Source organism: Camelus ferus, chromosome 13 (assembly GCF_009834535.1).
Source record: "Camelus ferus isolate YT-003-E chromosome 13, BCGSAC_Cfer_1.0, whole genome shotgun sequence".
NCBI lineage: Eukaryota > Metazoa > Chordata > Mammalia > Artiodactyla > Camelidae > Camelus > Camelus ferus.
In genome coordinates, this window is record NC_045708.1 from 55,293,235 (window position 1) to 55,310,242 (window position 17,008).

The 17,008-nt window shown below is 33.6% G+C and overlaps 1 protein-coding gene across 1 annotated transcript in view; it reads left to right on the plus strand.

The window, feature by feature from the left end:
• LOC102519218 (serine/threonine-protein kinase TNNI3K) overlaps nt 1–17,008 on the plus strand; it is a 285,392-nt gene that overhangs the window by 5,861 nt on the left and 262,523 nt on the right. The gene's annotated exons all lie outside the window — the stretch shown is intronic.

Here is a 17,008-nt window from a genome sequence, read left to right on the forward strand (position 1 = left end):
CTTGTAACTAAATAGGTTCTGTAACCTTACTGATGAGTTAATTATTAACAATGACCAAGAAGTGGATGGAAAAAAATGTAACATTTGATATTAATCTTATATCTTAGGACACCGCAAAAAAGGAAAATTACAGGCCAATATCCCTGATAAACATTGATGTAAAAGTCCTCAACAATATTAGCAAACTGAATTCAACAATATATTAAGAAGATCCTACACCATGATCAAGTGGGATTTATTCCAGGATTGCAAAGATATATCAACATCTGCAAATCAGTCGACAAGATACACCACATTAACATAATGAAGGATAAAATCGTATTATCATCTCAATAGACGTAAAAAAAATTTGACAAAATTTAACATCCATTTATGATAAAATCTCTCAACAAAATGAGTGTAGAGGAAATGCATCTCAATATAATGGAGGCCATGTATGACAAGCACACAGCTAACATCAAATTCAATGGTTAAAAGCTAGAAGTTTTTCCTCTAAGATGAACAAGACAAGTCACTTTTATTCAACATAGTTTTGGAAGTCCTAGCCAGAACAATTAGGCAAGAAAAAGAAATAAAAGGCATCCAAATTGGAAAGGAAGAAGTAAAACTGTCACCATTGCAGACGGCATGATGCTATATATAGAAAACCCTAACTATTCCACAAGAAAACTCACAACTAATAAAAAAATTCAGTAAAGTTGCAGGATACAGAATCAATACACAAAAATCTGTTGCCTTTCTATATACTATTAACAAACTATCAGAGAAATTAAGAAAACAATTCCACTTATATCAAAAAGAAGAAAATGTCTAGGAATAAATTTAACCAAGGGGATAAAAGGCCTGTATATTTAAAACTATAAGACATTGATGAAAGAAATTAAAGAAGACAAAAATAAATGGAAAGATTCTGTGCTTACAGATTGGAAGAATTAATATTGTTAAATTGTCCATACTACCCAAAGCAATCTACAGGTTCTGTGCAATCCCTATCAAAATTCCAAAGCCATTTTTTACTGGAATAACAAAACAAACAATCCTAAATAGAACAACCAATCCTAAAATTTGTATAGCACCCCAAAAGATCCCAAAAAGTCAAAGCAATCTTGAGAAAGAACAAAGTTGGAGGCATCACAGTCTCTGATTTCAAACTATATTACAAATCTCTAGTAATTAAAATACCATTGTAGTGACATAAAAGCAAGCACATAGATCAATGGAATAAAATAGAGAGCCCAGAAATAAAATCACATATATGTTTGATTAATTTATGAAACAGAGCCAAGAGTATACCAGTGAGAAAAGAACAGCCTCTTTAATAAACCATATTGGGAAAACTGGACAGCAACATGCAAAAGAATGAAAGTACTCCAGTTTCTTACATTATACACAAAAATTAACTCCAAATGGATTAAAGACTTGAAGTAATACCTGAAACCATAAAACTCCTGGAAGAAAACACAGGCAGTAATCTTGACATACATCTTGGTGATGTTGTTTTAAATCTGACACCAGAAACAAAAGCAACAAAAGCAAAAATGAACAGTCAGGACGACATGCAACTAAAAAAGCTTCGGCACAGCAAAGGGAACCATCAGCAAAATGAAAAGGCGACCTACTGAACAGGAGAAAATATTTGCAAATCATATATCTGATGAGGGGCTAAAATCCAAAATATATGAAGAACTCATAAAGCTCAGTACCAAAAAATCCCTGATGATTTGATTAAAAAATAAGCAGAAGATCTGAGTAGGTATTTTTTCCAAATAAAAGACATTCAGATGGCTAAAAGGTACATGAAAAGATGCTCAACATCATTAATCATCAAGGAATTACAAATCAGCACCTCAATGAGCTATCACCTTTTCCTGTTAGAATGGCTATTGTCATAAAGAATGTGAATAATCAGTGTTGGAGATGTGGAGAAAAGGTAACTCTTGTGCATCTTTAGGAATATAAGTCAGTGCAGCCACTATGGAAAAGCAGTATGAAGATTCCTCAAAAATTAAAAATAGAACTACCGCGTGATTCAACAATTCCTCTTAGGGATATTTATCCAAAGAGAATGAAAACATAAATTCAAAAAGATATATGTACTCCCATGCACATTTCAGTATTATTTACAATAGCCAAGATATACAAATAACTTAAGTCTTCATTCATGGATGAATGGATAAATTTAGATTTATATATAAAATGGAATACAAAATTGAATAATGTGGAATACAAAACAATAACAACAAACAACAAAAACCCAAACCAACAACAGCAAAAAAAAACCCAAAAGAAAACCAAGCTCTTAGATACAGAGAACATATTGGTCGTTTTCAAAGGTGGAAAGTGATGGGTGGACCGCATGGGTGAATAGAGTCAAAAGGCACAGGCTTCCAGTTATAAAATAAATGTCATGGGGATGGGATGTACAGCATGACAACTGTAATTAATAATAGTGTATTGCATATTTGAAAATTGCTAAGAGAATAGATCTTTAAAGTTCTCATCACAAGAAAAAATACATAACCATGTGTAGTGATATGTATTAACTGGACTTATTGTAGTGATTATTTTGCAATATATACAAATTTAAAATCATCATACTGTCTAACTGAAACTGATATAATGTTGTATGTCTATCATACTTAAATAAAAATGCACAAAAATGGAATAAAGGAGTAATAAATGCTGCTGATTTCCTACCGCATTGATATTGCAAGGACAGGGAGTTGAGGGGGAAAATGTCTGTGAATTAGTCATTGTTATCATCCACCTGTAACGCAGCTTGATTATTGACATTTGTGTTTAAAGATGTTCAACCCAAGGGCATTATTGCTCATGCAAAGTAAATGACTGAAACTAACAGACTTAATGTTTCCTTCTGGGCTGACTGGACAAATAGTCTATCTTTTGAAGCCTCCGGCTGCAGGAATCTAGTAGCCTTCCAAAGTATAAAGTTCAATCATTCAAACAGAGCAATTCATCTCTGATTATTGCAGACTGATGCAATCCATCTGCTATTGTCATTTCCTAGCTCTCTGTGCCAAAATTATATTTCTTCAATTGCGTTTCAGTGCATCGCTGAAACAATCAAAACTCTAATGTCTATATTCTTTGGGCACTGTTTTATGGTGTGTTACCGATCTGCTTGTTGAATCTCCAGCCTCCTTAAAGGCTCTTAAAATCTTTGCTACAACCAACATTTTGTGGCTAAGTAATGTGAATGATTTTTAAATTTCTTTTCTTCGCTAGCATCAACTCTTCTCTCTGCTGATCATTCAGATGATTCAAATTAGTTTTCATTTACTGCTTCATTGTAAGAGAGTATCATGTTGCCCTGGAAAGAATTAAAGCATTTATATATTGAGGCAAAAGTCTTTCAAACACAACTTTGGAAATCAAATCGTTTCATTTGCAGGTTGAGAAGTGTTGTACTACTCAATGAAGTTTTACATGATTGGTTTCTTTTCTATTATTTTTAGCCCTGGGGTTTAGAAAAGTAGATTATATTCACCAATGTGCTGTTCTTCAGAGAAATTTAAAACATTTTTAATAAAATCTACAACTGGAAAACTTTTACTTCACAAAGAAATAATTATGATCATAGCAAGTGGTCCAAGTGCAGATTTTAAATGTACAGGTGCACCGACAAGGTCATAAATTAACTTATGAAATTCACTGCTTATGTATCACAGGGATCAATTTTTAATGAAATTTAATAATAAAGATCATCACTCATTATAATTGCTTAAAGTTAATGGGGTTTCTAATTAACCATTATCCAGTCAAATAAAAAACTGTCTGTGGAAGCCAGTCTATGAGAAAAGGAGAAAGTGTAGAAATTCTTTTTTATTTGTTGCAGCTGCTAATATTTAAATACAAAAGAAATATTGCTATGGTTTCAGTAGAGAAGGAGCAATTTGCAAATTTATACATTTTTCTTGTATCTGAAATCTATCTCCATATCTTTAGACTACAACCATGCTGTAATTTCCCCAAAAATAAAAATTAAGAAATAAACAACAAATCAGAACTTTTTAAGCCATATTATTTCATTGGGATACAGTCTATTTTATATTTTCTTTACAGTGATTCTGAAGTTTCTTCTACTAGCCATCATAATATATTCAACACCAAATTCTATATTTGTATATCTACCTGCCTATTTCATATCTCTTCATCACTGAAAGATATTCAATAGGCATCTCTATTTAGGGAACTATTATCAATCCTGATGATATATTCCATCTAGATAATATCACAATCACTAAACAGATTGCTCAAGGCAAAAACCTAGAAGTCATCTGTGACTCACATCTTTCCCTCATCCTTTTCACCCAATTCTTTAGTAAGCAACAGTCTACACATTGAAAACATAATCAAAATCCATCCACTTCTCTCGACCTTTATTTAAGCTACCATCCACTGTGACCTAGGCTAATGCAGTATAGCATCTTTTCTCTGTGCTATAAAATAAACCATCATCTGATTTTTATAATTGTGCATCAAGGCAAAGTTGCAGACAGCCTGCAAAAGAGATATTTTTAAAGATCAGGCATTGAAAGGAAAAAGAATATTGTTACCATCTCAACCTTGCTACATTGATTTGATCTGTATTTATATCTCATTTTGCCTTTTAGGATGATTCATACTACTTTCTAATATTCTATGCTTCTTTTTCTGTGAAATATTGCTCAGTTCTAGTATGCAGTCTTTACACCACACACATTGCTGTTTTTTGTCTTTTGTATATTTACTGCATGTAATCAGATGTCAGCTGGAATTTTGCATCCTCTTTAGATAAGACAATATCAGCTTAACCATTCTAAGCCCCATAAATGTCCAAACCTTCTCCCAAATATCTGAATTTTTGGAGAGTATATATTTTCATGATCACCTTTGGCCTTAAGCTTCCACTTCTAGTGACTTAGTTCTGTTTGGAATGTGATTTTCTCATGGTTTTATGAGTTAATTGACTCTTTTTTTTTTTTTTTACTATGTAATTCATTTTTAGTCTCAGACTTTCCCTCTTTCCCATACCTACCATCTCACCCTACCCCTCCAGAAAAAAAAAAAAATTGACACGCAAGTTGTACATTTAGCAAATCTCTCTGATGATTGTGGCTATAGTGGGAGTGATGTGAGGAAGGAGAATAAATATCAGACCAATTAAAACACCAAATTCAATAACTGTTCTTGTTGTTAGAAGTCCTTTGGCATCTTCATCACCAAGAATTTCTTACTGGCTATTTTATTGAATCTAAAATTATCTCTTTGACAGTTCTCTCTCTGTTCCTGGAACAATCCCTTGCCAGTCACTATATATGTATATGAATTGCATAGATTATCTCTGGGAAGTTGAATCTTTTTCATTCTAGTAGGCTGCCCAGTTCTGCTCTCTTCCAGACCATGCTCCAAACACAAAGCTGATCTTCACATATTCAGACACATAAGGCCCTTTCATTACCAAGATACTTTCATTAGAAAGCTTTATAGATACAAATTTCCCCCTGTTATACATGTTCTTTGTTTAACTTTGAAAAGTCAAGCATTAGAGGAACTAGTACAACCAAAAGTATCCCTGTTATTGGTGACTGACTGGCCACATGCCATTACTGTAACTGTTTTCTAAATAATGGCCTCTAATGTTGTATATTATTGAATGATGATTCCTGTGGTTGTGGCAGGAGGCTAAACCTAAAGGATGCTATGAATAGTATCATATGAAAGAGTTTTTGTCTTTAGAAACTGAGATACCTTACTCTCATCAACTGAACGTGAAGCGTTTTATTGCCTACTCTCATGAAATCTGAATGCTCTGTAAGGCTCTGAATCTTGTCTGATCTTTGCTTCAGTATTCTAGTGACTCCAGAGAAGCTACAAGTTCTGAAGTGGGTTCTAGGAATATACTAGATTATTCCTGAAGTTGCCTACCCTCAAATAAGCATATACTTTGAGTTTTCTAAATCACCATCATTCAGCAATCAGATCATTAAAATGTGATTTCTTTGTAACTTTGCATTCTTACAAACAAGGATACTTGTCAAGCAATTCTCTCTTTTGTATGAACAGTTTTCCCCCTCTACTGGGTCATTCTCATCAGTACACAAAAATGCTATTATTTTCTAACTAAAAAAAAAATTCTTTCTTGACTCCACTTCTTTTAACTTTTACTTTGTTTCTCTGCTACATTTACACTAAAATTCCTAGATTAAATTATCTAAAGTTTAATTCTTCAGTACTATTTCTCCCATTCACTCTTCAGTCTAGTTCAGTCTCTACTTCCCTACTTCCACTCCACTGGACTTGTTCTTTTGCAGATTTCTAGTGCTCCTACTATTGATAAACCCAGTAATATCTTTGTATGATGAAAGATGGTAACTAGATTCATCATGGTGATCATTTTGTATTGAATCACTTTATCATACACCAGGAACTATCAGTGCTATGTAAGTCCATTATACTTCAAAAAAAAACAAGCAAACAAACTGATTATATATAAAAATCCTAAGAGTTCTCATCATGGGGAAAAATATTTTTCCTTCTATGTTGTATCTATATGAGATGATGGATGTTCACTAAACTTATTGTAATCATCATTTCATGATATATGTAAGTCAAATCATTATGTGTTGCACCTTAAACTTATACTTTGATGTATGGCAATTATATCTGAATAAAACTGAAAGAAAAACAATGCAGTATTCTTTCTCGTTCTCATCTTCATTCCCATTCAGCAGCATTTGTCTTAAGTGCTCACTCCTTCTTTGAAATGTATTCGTCATTTGGCTTCAAGGAACCGCACACTACTAATCCTTTTCCTAACTCATTGATCCTTCTTTTCAAGTCTCCTTAACTTGCTCCTCATCATCATTCTTACCTCATTAGTACCACTGGAAGGTCACAGATCTTTGTGTTTAGATTTCTCTACCCACATTCACTCCTTTGGGGTATAATTCATTATCATATCATCTATGTGCTATCAACTATCCAATCACATTTCCGATTATCAAATTATAATTCTCAAAAATGTTAAAAATGTAATCCTATAAATTGTGAGCATGTATCAGAATGCCATTTAATTCACTGATGATTAATTCGGTAGAATGATAAAGTTATTGTTTCAGATGTTGCAAGGATGAAAGTGTTTATACAATATTAGAAATGGCTTTGCTCGATAATAGAGTGAATTGTCTTATGAGATAATAAGCCTCCTAATACTTGAAGCAGTGAGAAAAGTGACTGGAAGACAGTTTCCCAAGAAGTTCTTGTTTTAGGTAAGAGGTAGGATTAGATAATGCCTGCTTGTTTAGTGTCCTGGAAAGCATCCGCTGAGAGGGACTTTATAGAGTGCAGTACATTTTTTAAGGAGTGCCCTTGGGACCAATTGTGCAAGGAAGGGAACAGGAACAAGATTGAACAGAAAGGGAAAGTCAAGCTGTAATGCAGGCCCAATGACCGTCTTGATTGATTAATCCCAGGAGGAGTTGTGGTGTTAGAATGGCACTTTAGTGCTAGCCTGATTTGAACCTGAGAACTCCTGATTTATTTTACACATCAATTGTCATTGGATACGGCCATCATGGAAAGGAGTATTTTGGGCAAGACAGCTCTCTGTAACTGAGGCAATCTGTGAATGGGGCTGACAGTCAAAAGCCACCTACTGACAACACTCCCAGGAGCTTAGGTAGTAAGTCCTTCACTGAAGAAAAGTGTGGGTGCCTCATCACAGTGTCCACTACAGTAACCCATAAAGTCCAACACAATGCCAAGATTCTCTTTTTATATGCAACTATTTTAATAAAACATTGCACTAATTCATGTTGAATTATGATGACTTCCAAACTAAGCATGCAACATTATACACAACTTAAGTGGGCTCAATCAATGATGAAAGAAATAAACTATGCTTTAGTAGATATGTCAATCATTGATTTATAGCAGCAAATTTTTTATACTGTATGTCACAAATCTACATGATAATCCCAAGTGCCAGATTTTACTTTTGACTAGCTGAGCAAGCTAAAATATTCATAAATTCATATGAAGCCAGATGGCTTCCCACTGAATATGCATTTGAATGATTCCTGTACATTATTTATTCCAAGAGGTGCACAAAATACACTATCATCATAGCAGGGACTCCTAATAAGTTTGTTTCAGAAAGAAATCAAGGAATAACAGATGTCCAAAGTTAACCATATTTTGGGTTGAGCTTTGAGTCCATGTGTTTTTGAGGATTACTAAGAGCAAAATAAATATAGTTACTTTCTAGCAATCTCTGAAGTATCAGGAGGTTTCAGCAAAAGTGGCTTGCATTAGGTGAAGAGAGTTAAATTTTGCAAAGATTTTTAAAAATAATTTGCTTAGGTGACTAAAACTTCGAATATATAACATTTAATAAAATTGTTAACCAGTTAATATTAAATTGATCAATATATTTGAAGGGCATATGTATTTTTCTTTTCAGCTTGAAATATCAAATGTGAATTTAAAATGAAAACACAATTTAGTCATTGTTTCTTGAAAATATTTTAGGAAAAATGAAGTGAAAAATTTCTGATTTTTTTCTAATTTTTTTAATTTATAGAGTTTTCTTTTCATTGATGTCTGCTTTTCTCTTTTCAGAGTTTCCTATTCTCTAGAGAGATAGTTATCATTGTCATCTCTCTCATACTGCTACTCTCTCTTTTTCCTTTAAATACGGTAAGCAAGCACAGTTGTTCTGTAAACTGTGGTAATTCCGCTAGCTGAAGTCAGTGGAGATCTACTTCTGATGCTTGTGTTTCAGCTCATGTTACCATGCTTTCTAGTATGTCTGATTAACTTTGATTGTTCGCTGCTCATTGTCCTTGGTAAAGTATCCGTGGAGCTTCCCCATGGCCTAAGATGAATGGAACCTCCTTCAGGGGCTTTGCATTTGCTTCTGTCAGGAGACTGCAGAAGCATTACCAATTAGTAACAATCTTAAACTAAGTTCAACTGGAGTTCTTTAGCCTGCCACAGTCTGCATACCCACAGGGCAAATCTATAGTAGAGAGCATATTTGTGGCCATAATTTCTCAGGGACCTAATTTTACTTTCTTTCTGTTTTCTCCTGTTTGGTTCCATGCCAAAGCTGTCTGTTCCACAATTCTTTTGGTCTGGAATAGGGTATGACATATTTACTTCTAGTTGATCCTTAATCTGAAGGCATATTTTTGGGTGCGTTCCAGCTTAATATACCAAAGATCACCTATAAAAATCATCAACATGTGGGAACCCTGAGCCATCTCTGATTATTTGGAACCTAAGACCAAATGTATGTTTTTGGTAAATTCCTCAAGGCAAAAACTTATTCCTTATTCCACTTATATTCTGGGGTTCAAGCTTTTCCCTAAAATGGTTTGTATAGTCTCTGTTATTATTTTTATTTCTTCAATGTTTTGTGATTATTATTTTTATATTTTATTTAGAATTTAAAAATCAGTTATCTATTCTCATTTATATGAAACACAAATTATAAGTATTTTATTGGCTTATTATTCAACGTTTTCCCTACTGATGGTATATTTTTGTTAGTAGAAGGCATGGTGTATTAGTGGAGGAGATGGTACCAGTGATGATATATTTTTATAATGGATGTTATGATCATAGAATGTAATGATCATGGAAGTGCTAAATTTAGGAAGAGAAAAAAGGTATACATTTAAAACCTCATCCATTTTAGTCCACATTAAAGAAATCATATAATGAGGTAAACAACCCAGCACCTAGCATAATGCCTGGTATGGAGATGGTAACCCATTTTAAATCTTTTACAGAGGAATTCAGAGAATGCATAAGCAGACAGGAGGTATGTCCAATGTATATGCTTTGAAGTAGGAAATGCACTGACATAGTTCCCTAAAAAGCAAGGTTATAGTTTCAAACAAATAATATAGAGCACTGGTAAACCTGCTGTGATTTCAAATTATCAAACGTGTTGAATGTTAACTACGTGTCAGGGCCTTTGCTAAACACTGGGTATATTTTTCCTTGCTCTTAGGGTTTTCCAGTCTAGCAAATGATAAGATAGGGGAAAAAACCATTGCAATAACTTGTGATCAGAGGAGCTACAATAAGCAAACTACAGGGTATGATGGGAGCAGTCAGCATAAGGCACTAACAAAGCTACGTGATCAGGAGTGGCCTCTCTGGGGAAGTGACATTTATACTGAGACCTAGAGGAAGAATAAGAACGGCCTGTTTATGTTTCTTTGGTTGTTTCTGTGGTGGGTAGAGGAGAGAGAGTAAGAGAATGTACTTTAGCAGTAGGAACAGTGTTTTTGTATATTGGCAAGAGAGAGTGCCTGAGCATAGGAGGGTCTCAAAGAGGCCCAGTCAGAAGTGTGTGTGTGAGAGTGAGAGTGGCTTGAAGGAATGTCTAAGCTTTAGGTTAAGTAACAGTCTTTTTTTTTTTTTTCTAATATTTTTATTGAAGTATAGTCAGTTTACAATGTTGTGTCAATTTCTGGTGTACAGCACAGTGCTTCAGTCATACAGGAACATACATATGTTTGTTTTCATATTCTTTTTCACCATAAGTTACTACAAGATATTGAATATAGCTCCCTGTGCTATGCTATACAGTATGAACTTCCTGTTAATTTTATATATATTAGTCAGTATCTGTAAATCTCAAACTCCCAAAGTATCCCTTTCACCCTCTTTCCTCTCTGGTACCTGTAAGTTTGTTTTCTGTCTGTGAGTCTGTTTCTGTTGTGTAAATAAGTTCATTTGTCCTTTTTTTTTTTTTAGATTCCACATATAAGTGATATCATATTTATAAAAATGTCCAGGCACCTTCTTAGAAATAAAATGCTGGCCAAAAATAAGATCGATGATCTCTTTCAGAGAAGACAGGAAGTGATGTATTAGCAGCAGCAGCAGCAGTGGTGATGTGTGTGATGGAGGAGGGCAATTGTCCCGATATTTGGCTACCTACTGACAAAGCTGACTCTAGACTCTGTTAGAACATTCAAAAATAGAGAAGTAAGAAAACATGGTGTCTCCCCACAGATCATTTCCTAGTAAAACACTATAAATTAAGGGAAAGTGGTGATTCATGTGACAAATGTGCTTAACCATAAGTAACACATATTGAACTGTGTACAGTTGCAGCAAGGAAAAACTGGGAAAAAGGAAGTTCACAAGCAAATTAACACAGTACAAAGTTTCACAGAAGCATATTAACTTTAAACCTGAAAAAAGGTAATATTAATTTCAAAACTTTAGTTTTGTTTTTTTTTTGGTGGAGATGCTGGGGAATCAAAACTTGAGTTTTTAATCCATATTTTATATTCTCTTTAAACACGTATTTCTGGGAAATGTCTTTATTTAGACATGAATAAGCTACATTTTGTCTTTACAAGACTTTATTATCATCTGTGCTGAACCAAAATTCAGGTGACTTTCTTATTGATACAGAGATGACACCACATATGATGTTATTATATCAATCTGATTTAAAAAGCAAAAAGAATGTGTTTATGTAGTTAGCTACGCAGTAGAAAAATAACATCAGTAACAACCAAAGTACTTATATAAATGCATATTTTATAGCCTGTAATCAGACATTTGCTAAAGCACTGAAACAATCTTGAAAGTTTTCCAGTAAGTAAAAACAGAATATAATTTTCTAGCTAAGCATAGAGCTCAATATATGGCAAAGTATAAAAACTGGACAGTGTTTTAGCTTGGTTCCCAGCGCTACCGCTAACTCACTGTGATCTGCATTAAGCCAAACGTTAAAATACATGAACACCAAAGGCCACTGGGCGATGTAAGTGTGCAATGCTTTGATAAAAATTACTAGCAAGTCTTTTGCAAATGTCAATTAGAAAACACTTCATAAATGGGTAAAAATGTGCTGCCTGTTCAATTATGATGTCTAGAAAAATTTCATGGAGTTACTAAAGGAACATTTAGAGAATATGTACAATTCCTATCTTGAGCCACGGCAAATATATTTCATAATCCACTTCTGTATTTCCAAGAAAAGTTTTCTTTCTTTGATCGTTATTTCTTTCATTAATGAGGTAGGTGTCCAGCATTGAACACTACATTTCAAATGTAACCTCAAGAGACTTACAACATGCAAAATTGTTATCATCCTCATTATAAAATGATGCTTGTATTTAACCCACTCACTTTCCTTGGTGTTTCTTGCCATAATATACCATGAATACCTACATGGTTTGCATATTCCTCTCACGATAGACACAAGCTTTTGCCACTCCCCAGGTGCTCCTCTCCTCTGATAATTATTGTTTTCTTAGCTTTTCTAAGTTCTCTTGGTTAGACTTTTTGTTTTCCTTTTGAAACTCTTTTTAGCTATCTGATTTGTATTTTCCATCACGGCTACCACATACTTTCTCTGACATTTGTTATTTATGACTTTGCCTAGCTTAATCTCATCAACTGTTAGTCTCAAAAAAAATCAAGATTACGTTTAAATTATTTTGATCCCATCAGTTTTGTTTAATTTGTTTTACTGTGTAGAGCAATAATGATTTTAATGAACATCATTTTAATAATTTCTCTGAATTCTCTCAAGTGATATAGTGATTTAAATTGTGTCCATGCTCTCAATTTATCATGTGCTCAAGCTTAAATAGTTATTTATATTCCACGATTTTTAAAATTCCACAAGAAACAAGACCTATTTAAGTCATGCTATGTTCAAAAATCCTTCTGGATCCAGCCCAATATAACCCTTTCCTCTTCTTAACTTATATAGCAGTGTGTTTTTGCACCATTCATTGACACTCATCAAAAGCTACTTTATAGGGTAAGTGATACTTTTGAATGTAAAATTAGGTTATATTCAGCAGATACACACACACACACACACACACACACACACACCAAGCAGATACCCTGCTGCATATTTATGTTGTAGACAAGCTGTATCTAAATCACTTTTGGAGTTTTGATTTTCTTCTAATTCAAGGGCCTAACCCCAGTCGGTTCTGATTTAGTTGACCATAAATAGGTCCTAGTAATTACAGTTTTTTTTTTTAATAAAAGCTCCTTGAAATTTTGGCTTGTATATTATTGCTAGAGCATCACCTACCTTGTATAAAAGATTAATGCTAGTAACTCCAAGTAGTGCAAAAGCTTCTTACAAATTAGGTTAATTTTTAAAGGGAAGATGAAGAAAATAAAGAGATTAAAAATTGTTGAAATTATCTTTGCATAGAATTTAAAAATGCTTTAGTGTTTTATGTACAGAATTGGCAATGGTTTCATCTGTACTCCCTTTACTTCTGTTCCAGACTCGAGCAATGTTTCCCTTAGTGAAGGGATTGATTCTACTCAATTTAGTTGGTTCAATCCAATTCAGTTTCGTTCAGTTTATCTCAGTTCAATTCAATCCAAAACAATTTAATTTATATCTATATCTTTCAGACACAGTGCTAGGCTGTTGGGAATGCAAAACTGAATATGACATAATTCCTTCTCTTAAGTTTCTCACAGCCTAATAGGAGAGGCAAATGTATTAATTCTATCTTCTGTAATAGTTGCTTTAATAGAAACAGATGTTGCATTCATATAGGCTTAACTTAGAGTAAGATTTAATGTTGTCATTTTGTTTTATCATTGCTCTTGAAATATATAATGTATGTATATAACATTTGCATGTATTAGTATATATAATCTGTATGTACACACATATATAATTGTTGTACATACTTGCCAAATATACATACATTTGACCATCAAAAAAAGGTATAACAACCACCTTTAATAACATTAAAGAATGTAGCCCTAATATTTCATCTTAAGATGATTTTGTGAATTAGTACACGTCCAGACTCAATAGAAATAAATGAGAATTACAGAATAGTTCAATGATAGGAAATGTGGGCTTTAAAGGATCCATAGATGACTATTGTGATTAGTTAGTAACTTAACCATTATGTAGCTAAGTGAGATAGAGGCCTTTCAGCATCATGCGAAATAGAAATTTCAAAAAAAAAAAAACTGTGGAATTAGTTTGTTAAACCCCAATTGATAGCATGCATTCATCTCTCACTCTGGTATACCTAAGGCCCTCACAAGTTCCAAATGCTTCATAACCCTTCAAGACAGGCTCCGTCATGTTTTCCCTGGCTGCATATATGAGGCAGGGAACTATGGGGACAATTTTAGGTAACTATTTGTGTAGTCAAACCTAGACCTCAACTTGGAAAACTCTGGACAGCAGTTAGAAAATGGTGTCACATAATAAGCCAGCTTAACAATTAGACTCAAGACTTGGAATTTAAACCTAGTATATTCCACCATGACTTAACAAACCTAAGCATGTAAGACTCCCAAGGGACATCATTTGCTTTATATCTCAGGAGGTTGTGATTTTATTTATTTTTTAACACTTTTTTTTTATCGAGTTATAGTCATTTTACAATGTGTCAAATTCCAGTGTAAAGCACAATTTTTCAGTTATACATGAACATACGTATATTCATTGTCACATTTTTTTAGGAGATTGTAATTTTAAATGGTAAGGTTTGATTGTGATAAGAGTGGGGATCCTTGGCCATGATGGAGGAGGTGCTTCTAATAATTTCTACACTTTATAATTTGGCAAAAACCTCTCTAGAATTGTTGAAAAAAATTTAAGGATTTTGTGCTGAGCTAAATCTACTAATTCATCCCCCTCCCCCGCCACACACACACACACACATACACACACACACACACTTTAGTATGGGGCTCAAGTGAACACAATTGTGTGTTCAGGAGACAAAGCAGAGTACTAGATGCAATGAGAACAAGGGAGAAGGTGGCATGAATAGTTTATGATGTTGTAAACACTACTTTGGCAAGGTGCTAACACCTAAATTGAATCCTGAAGTGGGAATACAATTTTTTCATGGGAAATATGGGTAAGAATGCTAGAGGTAATCACTCTCCATATTACCGAACTGGGAAAGTACAATACACACTTATTCAAATGTATCGGTAACTTCTAAAAATGACTTTACATGAAAAAAAATCGTCCTGAAGTTTACAATTATAGTCTATTAATAACCCATATTAAAGAAGAGGAGTAAAATTGTGAAGAAAACACAAGTAACTTGTTCACAAATTCTAACTGAAAATACAAAATTTTATACATAGTTAGATTATTAAACTTGAATACTGGATGGGAAAGATGTATGATTTGGATGCCAATAAAATAAGATATAAATTGATTAGTATATATGTTGAGTATATAAAATTAGAAAGACTTAACTGAAATTTATTATCAAAAGTCTTCTTGGCAGTAAGGATATACTGAAACATTACATGCTATAAGAAGTCCTCTAATAATTGGCTTCAGAGACAGTAGCCCCTGCAAGAAGAAGTCGGAAAAGTGTGTGGACTTACAGTGACTTTCTGTTAATTCACCCAATCAAATCCATTAATGGAGCTGTGGGTAAAAGTTGACTTATTGGTACCCCCAACAGTTTTATGCTAATTTAACCATTGCACTCCTTTTAATTTATATTCAGGACATTCAAGATTTATATATATATATAAATGTTATATATATATATAACATTTCAGCTGTGAAGGGAGCCAGCCTAATTCCACAACTGTAGTACAACATGGATGGAATACATTTTACAATTGTGTCAGTGGCAGTTCTGATTGGTAGGATACTGAGCTGGACTTTGTGAACAGAAGGGAGATCAAGAACCTTTGAGTATATATCCAAAATTTGATGCCATTTCTGACACTCACATGATATCGTATGGGAAGGAGTGGGGCGTGAGATTCTATGGCATAATAACCATTATCATTATTCTTCCGCTGGGAAGATATATGGGGAGATGTAACAAAAATGATGATAACTATGCGTGGACAGACTGCTAACTGAGATTGTTTCTGTTTGGAGGGACTAAGCTAGGAACTGGTCATGTGGAATTACTCAGCGGGCTCTCTAACAACCACAGATCCATTTCTTTGAAGTAATTTGTCCCACCTACATCAAATTAGTTTTCTTTTCACTTTGAGGAACAGTAGATATTTTATAAGTAAACAGAAAACTAACTCAATTAAGTAGAAGTAACTACTTTGTTTCCCTTCTCCACCTGTTTTCCTCTTTGTTTTTAAATGACAAACCTCAGACATAGAAATGTTATTTGCTCAAAGACAATAATTAATTATTAATTGAATTATAATTACAACCCAATGTTAGTTCCTTAGCAGGCCAGCTGACTCTTAGGAGGAGAGAAAGAAGAATGAAGAAGGAATGGACGTGGCCTGAGTCATGAAGTTTAGATTATTCTGATGATTTTAATGCTCAAAGAAAATTTTCCCAATTGAATCTAGGCTTTATTGGATATACCTTCTCATTATGAATCATTTATGTTTCTATTATAGGACAGATACAGTTGCCTATTTACTTGCTTATCCCTGGCCGCTGGGAACTCTTTGGAGTACTTAGTACAGTGCATGCTTATTGAATGAATAAATGAATCAGTCAGCCAGTGAAGAGCTGAACTGAAAATTGAAAGAAGCCCTATCAATTTGGGAAGGAAAGTTTTAGCCAATGACAGAGATATTACTCATTGCTGCTTAATTTATATTCATTAATAGACTTTACCACACGTTCCCCCAGTAACAAAGGAAGGTGCAGGAAAGATTAAGATCTTTGCATTTTCAGTTGTAGTATTTGGAACAAAAATAGCAATTTTTTTCTTTCTTTAATATACTCTCACAGAGATATTGAGAAAACCTATTTAAATCACTTTATTGTTGATTTTTTTCACATTCACTTTCACTATTATATATTCTTAAGTCCCATTCATTTTTGAAGATTAATCTGAATATTACAACCAATGTTCAGATTCATAATGGTGATTTTTAGTTTTATCCAACATAGTATAAATTTAGATATTCTAGTGGAAAAGAAAGAAAACTTGTTTGACAAATAAGATTTTTACAAATTATGCTTGTCTAAATACAAAAATATATTGTTTAAAACGAAATTAAAGAAAGT